Source organism: Cuculus canorus, chromosome 9 (assembly GCF_017976375.1).
Source record: "Cuculus canorus isolate bCucCan1 chromosome 9, bCucCan1.pri, whole genome shotgun sequence".
NCBI classification, from domain to species: Eukaryota; Metazoa; Chordata; class Aves; order Cuculiformes; family Cuculidae; genus Cuculus; species Cuculus canorus.
Genome location: NC_071409.1, coordinates 17,983,177 through 18,000,983, shown reverse-complemented (window position 1 = coordinate 18,000,983; position 17,807 = coordinate 17,983,177). Strand labels below are relative to the sequence as shown.

The 17,807-nt window shown below is 42.7% G+C and overlaps 1 protein-coding gene and 1 long non-coding RNA gene across 10 annotated transcripts in view; one reads left to right on the top strand and one right to left on the bottom strand.

Annotated features, from left to right (window-relative positions):
• The window catches only part of LOC104057854 (calcium-activated potassium channel subunit beta-2), a 149,113-nt gene that overhangs the window by 39,452 nt on the left and 91,854 nt on the right, over window positions 1-17,807 (top strand). For 4 of the 9 annotated variants that reach the window (XM_009559293.2, XM_054074106.1, XM_054074111.1 and 1 more), the window contains exon 1: window positions 7,979-8,531. The exons of the other annotated variants lie outside the window; for them this stretch is intronic. The gene's annotated coding sequence lies outside the window, so the exon portion shown is untranslated. Of the gene's footprint in view, window positions 1-7,978; window positions 8,532-17,807 lie in introns of those variants that run through there. 9 annotated transcript variants of the gene reach the window in all.
• LOC128853000 (uncharacterized) overlaps window positions 1-17,807 on the bottom strand; it is a 321,305-nt gene that overhangs the window by 268,863 nt on the left and 34,635 nt on the right. The window lies entirely within an intron of this gene.

The following is a 17,807-nucleotide window of genomic DNA, read 5'->3' as shown; positions in this document are numbered from 1 at the left end:
CAGAAGTAAAGACTTTCCAGGACTGTTTTTTTCAGCTTTATTTTAGTCATTCGCCTTTAAAATGTAGCTGGTTTCTGTGGCCTAAAGTTCCAGCTGAGAACCCCTGCAGCAGAAGGGCAAGATTTGTGTTCTCTTGGACAACTCCTCATGCAGTGCTTTTTGCTAAGGATATGGCCACTCATCCCGGTAGGGATGAACTCCACAGCCTGCGGTGCATTTTCTGCACCTTTCTTACAGCCCAAAATTTAGAGTCAAGTCTATTTCTAAATCTCAAAATAGAGCAAGTACAGACACAAAAACCTAGAGAATCTACTTAAAACTGCTCGGAGCAGAGGAAAGGTCAGATTACAGGTGTATTTATGGACAAGTTGTTTGTTTTTCTTTTTTTCTGTTTTTTTAAAACTACCTAAAGTGGAGAAATAATGAAACATTACTTCAATAGGCATAATGAGTATAAAAGCATTTCAAACAAATAGTAATTAAAAACAGACATAACTCACTGGCTAAATTCCTCTGGAGCCCTCTTCATTTCAGCCTTTGTTGATACATCAATATTTTTGCACAGGTAGTATTGAAAAATATATCAGAGAGTATGGAAAAAAGATATTTCTCTTATCAATGAAAAAATGTGTATTTATACCAAAGGAGTATACCTGTAGCCTGTAGTAAAGGCAAAGCTTTATCATTCTGCCTTTTTCTTCTTGGGAAGCATCTGCTTGATTTCCAAATACCATTTTTTTCCGCAAGTCATTTAACCATAAGCACATCTTGCATCCTCAGCTGCTGTGATAATGAGGAAGAAGTAGCAGCTTTGTACAGGGGCTGTAAGTTTTTCATGGGGGGAAATAACTGTACGAAACCTATATATCTTTGGAGATGTATGTTTAAGGCCAAATGTTGCCTTCAGTGATAAAAATCCCGAACAACTCTACTGCAGTAAATGCAGTCAAATCCCTCTGGTTTTACATGGAAAAACTGAGAAAAGATTTTGAACCCTGGTGAATATTTTATATTCGTGATGATAAACCCTCTGCCAGCAGTAACCACACACCCTGCAGACATGTGCCCTGGTGTGAGTTGAGTCCATATGAGTACCTTCTACAGACTATAGGTCAATAAAATTAAAAAGTGGCACCTTGTGAGAGTTTTCTTCTGTCCCTGCCAGTACATATTTTCTCCAGACAGGCTGGGCTTCAAACTCAACCCAGGTAATGTCCCTCCTGCTACCTAGCTGCTGCCAAAATCTTGCTTTACTCTTTACCCTCCGCATCACCCCTGCATCATGCAAACAAGATAACTGTCCATAGCGATCGTTGATGCAAGAGTCAGGGACATCAAGACAAGGCTAGAGGGAAACGGAAGGAGAACGCTCAGGTCTTTCCTGCCACCCTGTTCCCAGTTCCAGCACAACCCTGAACCATGAGACGGTGCAAACCCCCAGCTCCATGCACAGTTCCACTCATGCACAGTGCATTCAGGCGTTAACGCAAAGGCAACCACTGCCTCTACAACCTGAGAGGAGGTGAGGGCCCATCAAAGGGCGAGCGTTCAATTCTGCCTTTCCCACACAGGCAAGCCTCTGCACCCCTCCACAGCTAAAAGCAGCTGCTAATGCTCATGCCAGAGCAAGTACGGTGAGATGTGTTACGAAATAGCATGGCTAGTTTGTGGGGGCATGTTGGAGGTTCTGGTATGACCTCAACAGCTTCAAAGTTTTAAAATAGCAGCCCAAGCACTGAAGAGTGTAAGGGGAAAACAAACAAAAAACAATCTTTCTATCAGGGAAGCCTTTGGCAGGAAGGGTGGAGGTGCTGGCGTGGTTACAGTCCTGAGGGGTTCAGTTTGTTTTGGAGCTGGACCTGAGAGCTCCAGTGCTTCTCTAACTACTGTACATGCCAATTTCATGCCAAAGCATCCTCAGTTTAAGGAAACAGAGAGGCCTATGGAGTCAGTGAAGTTGTGACAGTTGGTTGCTGAGACCTTGATGGCTCTGACACCTTGGACACAGGGGAAAAATAGCCTCCCCTTCCCAGTGCCCTTTAGTCCCAGGAAGAAACGTTAAATGGTTGTGAGATGTCTGTGAAGACGCTGCAAGGGAAGTTGTGCATTCAGAAGCATAGGTATGTGACCAGCAACATACAACGTAAAACACAAGACATATGCTACTTAGTTTTAGGCTCTTATTCTGAATTTAAAGTTTATAAGAAACACAGCCTCAATATTAGCTATACAAGGCTTCATTTCAGTTCTATTCTTTCTTTGTCCCAGGCAAAGCTCACAAAGCATTTCATAAAGGCAGAGGATTCTTCTTGGTTTACAAAAGGGGAAACTGAGGCACAGTGCTACAAAATAGCCTCACCATAGTATAGATCCTGACTCCAAGACTGCTTGCTTGTCTGCTTCTGCTATTGCTTCATTGAAAATTCCCCTCATCGGGGCAGAGTCCCTTTCCCTCCTGCTTTGCATGCTCCTCCACAACTTGATCTTTCACACCTGGAGTGCAGAGCTTAGTGTACAGCACCAAATCATCAAAGAAACCCAAACAGGCATTTCACTGATGCAAAAGACCTTTCAAAAAGAGAGAGAACAGAAATAGAAGCATGAGCTTCATCAGAGAAGTGACTATTCCACCAAAGCAAAGCAGCAGCTGAGTAAAGAATAAAAGGAAGAACTGATTAAAGGAGATGCTTGAATCCTGAGGAAAGGCGAACACTGCATAGCAAACGATTTGCAGAGGGGTGGAAAAAAAGGCAAGGAAAGAATTATCCTGCAATATCATGCTAAAGTTTCTGGAGAAGTAATATTAACATAGGAATAGGAAAGTGTGGATAGAAAAAGCCATTGAGGGTTGGTGGTGGAGAAACAACTAGGCACTGTATACAAAATCAGAGAGCATCTAAGTGGCCAATTTGGTTTCCCTGTGAAGGGTGAACAGCACAATGCATTATCTGTCACAAAGCAAGGAAATCACAGCAGTGTTGATTGGAACAGTGCTTCAGGAAATTATTGAACAAGCAAGAAACAACCTCTGATCACCACATTCCAGGAGAGGCGTAAATTTGGAGAACTACACACAGAGCCTAAACCAACATGGGCTGCAAATGTTGGAACAGTAATACACCGCTTAACAAATGGGAAAGCAGCAGGCAGTAATTGCTGCTCAGCAGAACTGTTCAGAGCAGAAGACCATCTCTGCCCAATAGATGCACACAAAATCAGGCTTTGAAAGCACTGGTACTGAGACCCAAACTGAAGAGAGTCAAATCACTAAAGCATAAAATCCTGTTGGAATTACTTAACGCTCACACTGGAGACTGGCCCCAGCAATTGGGTGTGCATCCTCAGATATGTATTTTACCAGCCTTTAAGCATTTAAACTTTCACTGGGCTCAGCAAGCAGCATCGTGTAAGCAGCCTGTTTTGCTGGATTCTGTTTTGCTGCTGTTCAAATTTACAGTCAATCTTCAGTGATTTATTGAGGAGGATTGGACACAGTAGAAATCATTTAATTTCTTCATCTCTGCTGAAAGAAGTCAATAGTTTACACTACCCATCATTGTGAAAGACACTCCCTGAGTTTGGATTTCCCCTCCAAGTAATAATAAAAGGATGCCTAACCTGTATCTGAGCAGAAAACATACTGAAGTCAGTGAAGTGCCCTCTGTTTACACCAGCAGAAGCAGTATGAGAAGAGAAAAAAGGTTTATTCTGATGTCTTTGCCAGTAACTGTCTTTGGTATGCCCCATAACTGCTGCTCCCACTGAGGACTAGGAATTGCTTTGATGTTTCTGAAAATGAGCTGTGCTTTATGAAATATGTGCTCTAGGTAACATCCCAACTGGCGAAGTGTTCATTAATTAGTACACCCAGGAGTGCAGGAAAAGAACTAGCTCTTGGAGATGGAAAGTGAGGGGTTAACCAGTCTTTATTTTTGCCAGCAAGGATGTATACTCTGTTCCCTATCCTCCTCATAAAGCATGAAATGTAGCAGATGTTTTGAGAATAGTTAGCCTGATCTATCAGCTTCTATATAAATGAAGGTTGAGTTAGTGAAGAAGAAGGCAGAATAATGTTTAAAAGAGAAGAGCAAGAAGATTTCCGACACCTGGGCAACTTAATGATGGCAGATGGCAAAAACTGAAGGCAAAGAGAAGGAGCAATGCGCACCAGCAGCTGTTGAACGAATGGGGAGTAGAAAGGCCTCCACTGAAACTGCGCAGCAAGAATTTAATACCGGCAATTCTATAAGAATGATAGCGTGAATATGCAAAGAGGAGCCTGTGTTTTAAGTCCTCAGACAACTATCGTCAAAAGTACCCAATGCGTTGTCAACCAAGGAGATTTTCACAGCAAGAAGCCATCTATTTGCATCAAATACTGTCAGCCTGCAAAGCAACAATTTCTGGGTCATTTAACAACACTCCAGATGTAGTTATTTTCTCCTCAGCAAGTGGCTCAAAAAGAGCTATGTGTGAAAAAGGCAGAGTTGGCATATAAAGGGGGACAATCAAACAGCACGTGGATGTGATTAGCTAGTTGGTGTGGTATAACTTGGTTAAATGAACAGATTTCCAGACACTTGTGTGTCCTGTGATTATCAGCATGAGAAAGATAGCAAGACTATGGCCAAACACAGGGTTACCTTTCACCATTGGCAAACAAGGGATCACCCAGGGCAGCCCAGATGAGCATTTTCCTGCGGCAGCATGCCAGCTGTTGTACTCTGAAGTTGTAGAAGACACAAGTGCTGACAGTTTTACCCCATGCAAATGAAGGGAGACCAGGCAGAGCTACAAATGTAGGGAATAACTTCAACCAGCTTTCTTAATACTTCTTGCATTTCAAAGACAGAAGCGAAATTAATGCATGTAGCCATGATTACCACTAGAAACTTATCTTCCCCCACAATGGATTCATCCTCTCCAGGGAATAGAAGCCATGTGTAAAACTCAGTTCTGAGATCAGGCTCCACAAATCCCCAGAGTATCTAGATGTCTATGATGGAATTTAGATTATCTCTTTTGAAAGATCCTTCTCCTTGTTAAGACCAATTTTCATTTATGCTGTAGTTAAACATTCTTAATACAATCCACCGCCTACTACACACATCATATCTGTAGCTCTGCCAGGCTAACTCTGCACTGACCACTGACACTCTACGGAGACCCAACATGGAAGAGCATCAATGGATCATTCCTGCAATTCCTTTAATACATGATTCACACCAAGCATCTATGGATTAGCGAGACTCCCTGCTGCTGTCTGAAAAAGACTCAGCAAGTGGGTAGAAAGAATTCTGTCTGATAGGTATGCAACTTCAAAACAAATTCATACTGTTCCTAGAGAATTTGTCACCACAGGGGAAGAAAAGGTTATTGAATGTGTAACCTGCAGCTTTAATTATATTGTGTACTTCACTGTGCAATTAGAAATGTGTATTTGTAAGAGATATTTACACTTTCTAGTTATGTATCTATCAAATTCTCATTATAATTAGGATGACTCATAATGAAATTATGCATTAGTTGCTCCATTCATTATATTGTTTGACTTACAGCCAGCATGCAAACTACAAATCTTCTGAATTCTTCATCTCCTTCATCCTCCTTGGCCATTTCCTGAGCAAATACTGGTCAGAAACAGACAGAGGCATTATCAACTGTTGCAACTAATTTACAAGCAATGGGTTTTCTCAAAGATGTTCTGCTGCTGCAGAGCTCAGCAGCAGTCTCAGCTCCTACAGAAGTCAATAGGATTTTGCAGATGAAGGGCAAAGTGGAAGCACATGTGAGCTCTCTGTTTCCCAAGGCAATTCTGCTTTGGAACATTCATGTAGTCTAGGAAGACAGAAATTTGCCATACCTAACCAAATCAGTGCTCCATCACTCTGTGTATCATGTTTCCAGCAAGGAGCAGATTGGTGTATCAGAAAAATGCAACAGCAGAGCCATGGTAAGGATAGGGAGTACGCATGAGTCTCTTCACTGATGGCAACTGCTGTTGCTACAAGTGATTAGAAAAATCCTGAGGAAAGGGAGAATATCATAGAATATACCCCTAAACTGAACCATTTTGAACTAAGCAAACTTCTAGAAGATCTTTCTAATCATTCCATGTTAGCCTACACCTTACACCTTGAACAGTTTACCCCGCTTTCAATTACCACCCAATGTAAATACCTCTCCTTGTCCATTACATAGCTCTTGCAGATAGTGATCACTTGTTAATCACCAAGTCTGACTGACTTTGAGCCTACAACAAAGTATCGAAGCATTCGGGATCATTGTGGCAGGGAGATCTATAGGTAATTCGTTCACGACATTAGGAAGCGGGGAGCTGGGACAGTCATCCATTTTCTATGAGCTGCCCTGTGTTCAGTATACAATATTGGAGAATGGAGGATGATCACCTGCTTTAACCTGTCATGGAACACTGTTGTGTCCAGTCCAGTACTGAAATCTCTCAACAGATCACCAACAAAGTTAGCACCCATAGACCTGTGTATCTCCAATAGGAGAACTGCTGTGTCAAACCACTCACAAATCAGTTGCACAGTGAACCCCTTAGTGAGATAGAAGTCTATTGCTCAGAACAAGGAGGACTTCTTTTTCCTCCTTTTCTTTTCCCCCGCCTTAAGGTGAACATAATACTTATAAAAAATGCTAGGTAAGTGAACATGAAAGTAGCAGGTATGCTTCTGGCAGCCGTGATAGCAGTCAGCGTGTAAAGGACAATTCAGAAGGGGGGGGAGACCTGTAGCCTACACTGAGCGCATACAGTGACATGTGATGTTTGATAAAGCCCTTGGCAGTGCGGGCACGTGGTGTGCTACTGGCTGGAAGTGATGCAGAAAAAAAAGAGGGGTTTAAGTTGGCCACCTTCCCCCTAGGAACAAGGCAGAATTTACCAGCATGTTCAGCACAGACCAGCAGCCTCTTCTCCTGCAAGGGCAACTTTCAAATAGTCTTTAATAGTCACCAGTGCAAAAGACCAACATAAATCCAAACCAGAGCTTCTCAAAGGAGAAGACTCACACTTTGATCACCCATACCCTCAGGTCTCAATCATTTTAAAACCTAATGCATATTTGTCATTAGTGCTCTATGAACCCCTATAGTTCGTACAGTGTAAGGCACCTACAGTTGGGTTTTCTCTGTGACCCGCTTTCCTCCTTAATCTCTCTAAACACCACACATTCCTGAGACATCTCCGTGCATCTTATTCTCATTTTAAGCCATGGGCTGTGAATTGGGTGGTACCAAAAAGCAGGCGGGTGTTGAACAAGCAACAAAAGTGCTAGCACCCCACTTGCTCTCTCCCAGTCTACCTTGGCACCAGATTGTCTCTCTAGTCCTTCAGCCTGTGTGCCATACCTTCTAGGAGACACCTCTGTGCTGGTGGCTTTTACATTCGTCCACTAGGGACCACACTGAGACCAGCAACACTGAATTGACAGCAGATGCTAACAAGCTTTGATCCATCTTGACCCAGGCTGGTGATTAACTGACAACCAAAAAGAAAAAAGGCTCCAATGCCTCGACAGAGCACTAATATTTCTGACCTGGGATGTAAAGATGTTCACTGTTTTACTGAAAAGAGCAGTCTGCAATAGCTTCCTCTCACCACCCCTCTTCCGCACATCACAGGCACTGCAAACACCATGCATTGCTCACGTTTCTCCTGCTCATCTTTATCCCAGGTGCTGTCAACTTGCAAATTCAGACTGCAAGACTCTGCTGTCTGCAAACTGTATTTTGCCTTTTGGGAAGCGCGGCGTACATCTGTGACTCCATAATTACAAACCACAGTGTAGTCCACACATCCCCCTCATTCGCTTTGTGTCACACCTGCCTTACGGAGTTTTATGAACTTTCAGCTTCCAATCATTACTCTTACTAACTCCTGCGACAGCCTCAGCGTGCGGTGGGGGCGGATGCTGTGCGTTCATTTTGCTGTTCACATCAGTCGTGAGAGCTACGGCACCTTCCATTCCCGGGAGTGATTTTCGCCGTAGTTTCAAAACAATGTGTGAAACCCTGCTCTGCAGAAACAGTAGCCTCAGTAAGTTTAAGGATGACTGAAGCTATTTCTTCTCCTGGGGAGGTTTAAAAGCTACAGAGGAATGAATGGGGTTAGACCTATCACTGCATTTCTAGCAGTCATCCTATTACAGCACTGAATAAAAGCAGAAATGGCATGTCTAGCCTAGGTTAATAAACCCTACCGAGTGCATGCCTTAAAAGCACTACGAAACAGCCTTAAGTCAGCTTGAGATAACTAATTTCAAGCATGGCTGTCTAGTGTGCCTGTCATTCCTATTGTCCTTCCAAACTATTTCAGACATTTTGAGCAGACAATACTAAGCTATGAGTTAGCAGGGGTTGTGACATTAATGGTCCAAAAAGGTTTAAGCACCAGGAGGGAACGATGACAGCGCTTAACAACTGGTGGCAGTTTGAAGGATTCCGCTGGATCTCTGTTTATTATTAATTAGGCTGCGCCTCGGAGGAAGATGTGACAGCTATCGAAGGTAGGATTTGCATGGGAAACAAAGGGAGCTGTTGCTGTTGGGTGCCCATTGTTTGAGCGTTGCTCCCTGGCTTTGTAAGCAAAGGCAGGTGCAGTCGGCAGCGGTGAAGTGGTAGTGGGGAGGGGGTGATGGGACGGAGGGTTGGGGGGAAGAGCTGAGTGTGGAAATACTGTTGATAGTCCTGCATTTTATGGCAGAAATGCCTCTAGGACAAACTGGCTCAAATCTCACTGCCTGCTGAGTGTGCATTTCACGTTACTCTTCCCACAGAGTAAAATACATAGAGGTCACGCAGAAAATACTTTACTCCTTTTCTACTAAGCCAGCTGGGCTGTTTCTGAGGTGGGAGGAGAGGGGAATCTGCCCTAAAATAAAAGGTAAAAGGGAAAGTCACGGAGCCTGTAAGATGAGGGAGACATGTTAATAACAGGTAAAATGTATCTGGAATGCAACTGATGTTGTTTGAAAAGGAGTGGGGGGCAGGAGGGATTTTCCCAGTGAGGAACTCATTAGGTTATAGTCTATTGCAAAAAAAGGCATGATGTGTCCATCCATTTTGCATAATCAAAGCTTCCTCTGCACTGTTGGCATTGTTTTGCTGGATGAGAATCGTAGTTTCAGACAGAAGAAGATGTACTTCCTCCTGTGCCACCGCCGGCCCCTTGCCACCCTCCCTCCCTCCCTCTGAGAAACAACAGAGTGGGGAAAGATGTAGATGACATTTAGTTGGATGCTGAAAGGGTTGGGAGTGAGGGCTGAGGGGGGAATGAACACTCAGTAGTATAACAGGATAGCTTCCCCTTGAAAAAGCTGGTCTCAAGCCAGGAGATCAGGAGGTGATATGCAAAGTTAGAAGCTTTGTGTACTTTTTTATGACATGCCTGTTTAGCAATACTAGACAAGAAAAGTCCAAATACCAAAGAGTGAGGTCTGCCTGGCAAAACAGGGCAGTGAGGTTTGTATGGGGTCCTGGTCAGTGCTGGGCTGCAAGTTTGCATTTTATGTCATTGCATATGACCCTCACCAAGAGAAGCAAAGGGAACTTAATTGAATGAAAATCTGATGTCCATACATATACAGAATCTTTATCATTTGGTGTGTTTGATCTGAGTGTAATGTTCCCTGCGTTGATGAATTGTTTCAACTTGTGCATTAAAGTTTCATTTCCAAACAATAGAGAGAGACTTCAGGGCGAGTGGTATTCAGTAACAATAAAACATTCTGCTTGCGGAAATTCTTCTCAGAGGAGCTATTAAAAATGCACTTAAAGGAGCTGAGAGTCACATCTTGCAGTAAGAGGTATGGCATCACTTGCCCTGCTAAATTTTAAAGTTAAGGTTATGATGCCATTATAAATCTGCTTTAATTTGGGTGTCATTAAGCATACTTTACAATACAGTTGTCAAAAGCTCACAACTTGGAGAATTCTGTTAGCCCGATTGTTTTCGTTAGGTCTTCATTAGAAAAAGAATTCCTATATAGCAGGGACTTACTGAGTAACTCGAATTTACTCTTCCCAACTAATACTCTCTTTAAGTAGAATTGCAGTGTATTATAAACTACATGGTAAGTACGTCACAATATAATTCATTTAAATAACAAAACACTGATAACAGTTTAACAACAAAAGTGCTAAATGTGTTCAGTCAAGGTAAATACAGATTGTGTCAAAGAGAAGCAATACTGGATCAGGAATGGTAAGAATCCCTTTCACAAAACATAACGTAAATATTCTTCATTTGATTCAAGTAACAACTTTTCAGTCAAGTGCGTTACTTTTCATTGCAAATTGGGGAAAAAAAAGTCTTTTCGACCTGTGCTATGTACACCACTTGGTATAGAATAACAACAGTGGAAACTTTCTTTCAAAGAAATTGTTTCTAGCAGTTTGCATTATGGATCAAAGAGATATTTTGCAGAGAAATGAAATCTGTGTCAGAAATTAGTAACGCATGTGGAAATCAAGTATTATCCTACTTTTGTCCAGAGACTAAACAACTTTACTTTGTTTTACTTCAGTGCCTTTCTTGGGGAAGGGGCCTATGGAATAAAACCACAAGGAGGTGGGAGACTACATTCACACTGCACCCAGCCACAGACTTTGCAGGGGACTTGGATGAGTCCCCCAGCCTCCTTGCCAAATGGGCAGGGTAATAGCCCTGCCCCGCAAACAGGGGTGAGGTTAGAGTACTAATGATGGAAATACAGATGGTGGGACTCCAGGAACAAGGCTGAATACACGGCTGCAGATAAGGCAAAATGCAAAGTAAAATTTTGTAGTAAGAGCATTTCAGGCATTTTCACCTGTAAAATAAGACAGACTGCAAATCCCATGATCCAAAACAACATCTGCTTTCAAAACTGTTCTGCAAATTTGCCACTTACAAAAACTTCTGCCAGCAGCAAATATCCATTCATCTGAGAGCCTATCAAAAGCGACTCCAAATCTCTCAACATTCTCTTTGCTTCATCAATGTACAGCAGAAAATGAAGCAAACTGCACCAGATTGATTCACTGTACTGAGAAACAATTTTCCTATTTTCTTCAGAAGATCAATGAGTACTTTTTGCCATGAATCTCACTTGTCCTTCTTCTTATAAATTATCTGTGGAGCTCATGCAATTTTCTAATTTATTTATTTGGTATTATTTGGGAATTTCTTCAGTGAATAACTCTTGGCTTACAGATCTTTGGGGAATGGCAAATGTGTGCATATTTATACTGTGTTGCTTAGTTCAGTCATGTGGTGCTCCTTGATTAGATGATTTGTATAGCTAACTCTCAGAAAGTGAATTGCAAATTTCACAACCAATTATACTGTTTCATATTGAATTTCCATCACTATTTGAGCAGTCAGATTTAAAATTCATGTCTTGCAAGTAGTCATACGAGCAACACATAAGCACTGAAGTGCTCCCACCAGACAGATGTGAGAGCTGGGTTAAACAGCTTTCAGTTTCATATAAATATTCACGAAAAGTGTCTAAATTCTTGCAGCTCTGTTAACGTGAATAGAGTTATCCACTGTGTGCTGCACGGGCCATTCTCTCACAGCGTTTGCTGTGTCCCCACATTCTCCCTAACTCTCCCGTATAAGCCAGTGATGGCTATGGAAAAATTTTATGCAGCCAAAATACATGCAAAAAATTGCCTTCACAGAAACTTCTAAATTTTCCACATTGTAGCCTCTCCGGTTGTGCCTGTCTTGCACATTGCATGACATGAAGACAGCCAAGAGGGGAGACGGCAATAGAGCATCAGCAATGATGCAGTGACTGCTGGACAGAAAACACTGAAAGAGAGGGAAAATAAAGGTGACAGCTGGTAGAGGGGGGGATCAGCCGCGCACAGAGTGTGTACATTAGGAGATAGGGATTCACACAGCATAAACACGTAAACACACCAGTACAATTTTTAACAATTAATCTAGTGAATCTGGGTCATTAACCTCAAGGTTTGTGGTCTTATCAAGCCCAGGCCATGGAAAGCCCTGAGCCGTAGCCTCCCAATCCTTCCACACACAAGATCTACATGGGTGTTCACAACTGGTGCAGTCAAGCAAGGAGGAGACTCAGCTGAGCGTTGGTCAGGCGAGGATCTGATGGCTGCCAGGGAAGTATGGAATAGTTGTGAAAATAATAGACAGGAAGAAAACTAACTAACAAACTGACATCTAGTGCGTGGTTTCAAAACAGTGAAAATCAGCTGGGTGAAGAATTTCTGTCAAGCGCTTTTTCTCAGAGACAAAAAACCCCAACTCTGCTGTCAAAACACCAAGCTCTTTTGACTCAGAAACAAATGAGGAGGAGAAGGTTATAAAACATGAATATATTTGTCTTTTGAGTTATTTTTGCACTGTACTTGTATCATATAGGAGGAAACCTCAGATCTCCTACTGAGGGAGCTTGATTTGCCAACTACTTCCCACTTTATGTAGAATAAGTCGAGTGTGTGCTGAATCAACAGGGTTGCTGCAACTGCACAGAGCCAACCAGCAGTGTTACACCCCCATTAAAAGTCTTTTAACTTTTCAATGATTTTAAGTCCAATTAGCCTAGATATCCTTATTTATTCTAAAAGTAGAAGCATGCCTAAATTGCCTTCAGCCAGCACTGTGTGTGAGCCACACAGCAAGAGTCACTATGGGCAATTCATATTCCGTCAGGGCACATGTAACACCAGATTAATACTCCTTAAGGAAAGGAAGAGAATGAGAAGAACTAGAGGAACTAAAATCAAAGAAAACACATAGGATCTTTGCTAGGACAAAAATTGACTCAATGTAGTCTAGAATGAAATCCCAACTTGAAATTCCCCCTGGATACCACTTCTTATTAGGTTTTCAAAATATGTCCAAGACTTTTTCTTTCGTAATATAAAACTGTCCTATTGCCCATACTTAACCCCCATCTCTGCTTGTGCCAAGTGGGATAACTTATGCGTTGCAAAAGTGGACAAAACCTCATCAAAGCCTGCACTGGCCTACCTTGCCTGCTGGACCCTTGGCACTGATCTGCACCGTAACTCCCCATCATGGGGACTTGGTAGATCCAGAAGCAGAGGGGAAGTTGTCTTTCAGAGGAAATGAAAAAAACTGTCAGACTAGCTGTAGACGTTAAGGATCTCCGAAACACAGAAAGAGGACTATAGCTAGATCCACTGACTGTGGATGTGACGGGCATTAGCAGCCAGGACCTGTACCCCAGCCACCCCCAGGCACCCAGAAATTTTGTCTGAATTCAGTGTCCCTCCAGCACTATGTGCCACTGCACTGTCCTACGTGAAACACTGCCAGAGGTGTTTTGAAAACCAGAGAAGACAAAAGAGCATTTGTCTTATTTCCCCATTTCCCTTTCAAAGGATCAGAGACCAGAGTGGCACTGAAGTATTGGTATTTCATGTGTCCAAGGTCACCCTCTTGGCAGGAGCCCTCTGGATGGCACCATCGTTGCGTTCCTACTGAGGCGTGACACCAAAGAAGGGACAGGATATCACTGCCTGCCTTATAGAATAGTTGCAGAAAACATTTAGTATACTTGGCTGTACTTTACTTGCGGGCAAGCTATTTTCCACCTCAGCAGAGTGGTACTCCTTACTGACAACCATTAGTAATTTGCAAATTTAGATAGGCCTTATAACCATCAGGATCCTGAGTGAATAAATGTTTCAGAGCAGTAACTTGAAAAAAGTCAAACTAGGAATGGTGAGAAGACCAGGAGTATGATCCCTTTGGGACACCACTCTCTACCACTTCTAATTAATATCTGATACTTAAAGCATCACAGTCCATGGTTAAATCAAAGTCAGAGGAATCAAAGGAATATTAAATGCTTCTGGAAGCTGGTGTCTCTCTCAGTCCACAGGGGTGAGTGTACTCCTCAGTGCTACTGTCGAACAGACCGACTCTCTGACCTCAGTGAGAGGTGCATGTTTCTTGTGAGGGGGACACCCCGGGGGACCCAGCACCCAGGCTGCCTTGGCAGCTTGCAGCTGCCCCAGGACTAGCATTACCCCTTGTTCTCCCATTGCCTTCTCCTCTCCATCCAGCCACACCCTGCTGCACCTTCCCAGGCTCTCCTGTCCCTCTGGGAGCCAGGGCAGCTCACAAAACTTCCAGCAAACCATACTTTGGTTTTGGCAGGCTGAGGGAGCGCAGTTGGGAGTGAACGAGCGCCAGAGCTGGTGCAAGAAAAACAGGGGAAGAGCATTGCCAGGGGTGAGGTACGGGTAACAAGGGGCAGTTGCAGTCCTAGCACAGGTAAACATCCCTCAATTCCCCTGTTCTAATGACCCAGTGAAACTGATGCAGAACCAGGATTCAGATAACCACATCTTGACTACAGGCAACACACTGCAGATCCCAAGTGTTATAAAAGAACTGAAAGGCAAAAATATGGCAACAGCTTGTCTGTGCTCACTGTTCTTCGATCGTCAGAGCCCATCTAGCTATAGATGAGCATGTTTTAAGCTTGTATGTTGAATTTCAGAGCTGCTGCGGTGATGGGGCTAGGGTAGATTCTGCTGTGAAAAACAGTCCTTGCATAGGAGGTGTAAGGAGGAGTGTTGTGATTTGGCAGTTTGCTGATCCAGGAAATAGGAGTTTCAGAAAGAAAGCCTGAGCGGAAAACATCAATGCAACTAGGACATCTTTCAATTCTTTCAACAAAGCTTCATATACTTCAAGGCATAGGGAGCAACAATTTAAGCAGGGAACAAAGGAAGTTTATTCATAACCATGGCATTTTATTAACTGGAGGATCTGCAAATGAAAAGTCCCTTGACTTTTGAAAACCTAAGTTAATGATGCATCAGGGTATAGCACAAACTTCTGACAAATTCCACCTCTTTGTTTGCTTCCATATAAAACATTGACCATGTTGCCACTTTGCTCTTTGAAAGCTCTGCTGCCCTCCTAATCATTAATTGCATAAAATGCATTCCCTCATCTTGCAAAAAGCGTCACAGGACGTACTGAGTGGTTGTGAAATATCCCAAGAAGCCCACAGCAAATTTTTTTTGATAGAGCTTAATTAAGATGATCCAGTAATTTGTGTGCAGCTGATTTGGAAGGATTTTGTCACAGGTAAACAAGCTTTGGGGGGAAAAAAAAAAAAAAAAAGGCTTTTATCTCTTCTTACTTTCTGTTTTAGTCATATTTCAAGTGGATTAGTATAATCTTTCCTCAGCCGAACTCCACAACCAGTCTATTTCATCATTGTTCTAATTTTACAAAAAGTAAATGACTGAAAGCAATCAATTAAAAATCTCTTCAGAGATGCATATGTGGATGCACTTATTCACTAAGAACTCACAAAATAACTCTGCATTTTAAAACAATTTATCTGGTGCATGAACAGGATGTCTTTGTTAGGTGTGCCTGCCTTCAGAGGGTCCCCTACATGAATACGCTTGTTTTGTAGAGACATCTACACCAATTCATCTCAGTCAGAGAGGATCCCCTTTTAAACTAGGTTTGAGTTGCTAGGCGGGTTTCTTGTTTCTTTTCTTTTTTCCTGTTGATTGATTTCAAGTGAGGAGTCTTTCCCTGCTGGGACCTGCACTGTCAAAAGCCATCACAGAACTTGCAAAATTCTGTCGTAACACCAGAAGCTCAAACTCTGCTCCGGAATCATCAAAGTTCAGGGAAAAATCCTGGTAATTGACAACAGAAGTTTTCTTAGCAACTATATTCTGCCAGACAGGCACCCACGTGGGGGACGGTACTAATACAAACAGTAAACTCTATTGACATGAGCGAATTTATCATCAGCCAGAAGATGCAGGTGTCTTCACAGTAAGACCTTGGACTAGACTATTCATAAACTCTTAGGATCAATCAAAAAGGAAAATTCCCATTTTTTAATGTTTGTTATTTTTCTTATGAACCAAATAAAAACTTTATGTTTCCTTGAATTCAGGATGAGGAAGAAGGAAGTCATGACTCGATCTCAAAGCTGTGCCCTTCCTTAATGAAACTCTAGCACATCTGTGCTGTGAATGCACAGCACGTGCAGAGGTTCTCCTGGCAGAGCAGGAAGACGTTTCCTCCACAGAAGCATTCCTGCTCTGTGGTATGTTATCTATAGAGTCAACGCAGCAGTACTACTAGTCTACAATCACTTCCCACTCAATTTAAATATACCTAGGGAGGTTCCTAGAAGATTTCACATACTTCACCTCTTATTTGAGCAGGAAATATTGGACAAAAGTATTTATCTGGTCCTCTTTGTTTCTATGCTCACTTATCCCCTCTCCAGCTTCCATTAAAACAGGCTGTTTGTCTGCCCTTTCCACTCTTTGTCTACTCTTTTGACTCTCCATTCTCTTGTCTCTGCTTAAAAAGCCTTACATATCACAGCCTGCTGGTCACTAGCCAGATATCCAGATGGTACTTATGTACCACACTGATCGGTGCCTTAGAAATAGCAGGGAGAGAGGGGGAAATATCACTGGGAGACTTCAGATGCTCTTTTTGATAAATGGCAATTATAGATCTAATTAGTCAGTCCCCTTTGGAGAAACTGGGGAAGTAACAACAGTTGCAGTCTCACAGGACAAACATGTGAGGACACATCCCTTACTATCAGGTTTTAGCTTTCCGCTCAGAGCAGTGTCAGGCAAATGGTCCAGCAATCCATCCCTCTTCTTTGAAAGACACCAGGTTTACATCTGGGTTGGAAGGTTCCTCTTAGTTCTTGTCACTGTACTGCCTCAGCACCACTACGCTGTGTCAACTACTTTTTCACAGACAACTGGTTTCTAGAATAAAGAGCAAACAGTGCTCACCTTAATTATATGAATAACCCTCCAGCAATAAGCAGGCTAATTGCATCAGTAAGCCTAGCGGGATTTGGCTTTAAGTCAACCACCAAAACGATTTAAGCATAAGCGCATAAGTTCCTTTACAACTCCAAGGCCCACTTGTTAAACTTTATTTACATCTCACTCAGAAACACTGTTTATTTTCTCTCTTCTATTTACCAAGAAGAAAGGCAGAATGGATGTGTGTGATTTGTGTGAGTAGGGGGCTGAACCCACCCTGATTGCAATGGCAGGAAAGACAGGGCTTCTTCCCCTTTCCTGAAGCACCTCAAGAAGTCTATCCAGTGAACTCCAAGTTGTACCATGTCTGGAGATCCCACCAACCTGCACGTGTCCACCAGGGGATGGCACAAAACCACAGAGGAATCTGCCAAGAAGGGAACCACTGCCCAAACCTGCTGTGGCTGCATGTTTTATTTATACCTCATAAAAGCATGAGATAAAACATTTAACTTGCTCAATACAATGGATATATGCTCTCTTTTCCTACAGAAATTTCTAGACTTTTTAAAATTCTTTTTAACAATTGCTATGTACCTTGTGGCAAATGTTTTAGCATGATACAGAAGTACCAGCAGCTTCATTTTAGCAATTGGCTCTGGAAGGGGAAGGGTGTTAATATCCTCAGTCAGCAAGCGTGCTGCACTGCGCTCCCAAACTAAGGTACCTGGACAAGGCACTGATAGGATACACCTCCAGCAAGGGATACGTAGCACAGACCAGCTCTTGACCTTTGAGTCAATCTTTCAGAGAACCGTGTCTTTTTAAATAGTGTTTTGGGCCATTTTCACTGTTTCTATAATGCAGGTCTCAGGAAGAGCCCTGCACTGGGCTGTAGTTGGTCATACGTTTCCCATAAGTAGTGGTGAGCTGTTCCTGCTTGCCACGTATCTCGGTGCCCTGCTCAGGATAAAACCATGAGCCTCTGGGGCCTCAAATTAAAAACCCAGCAT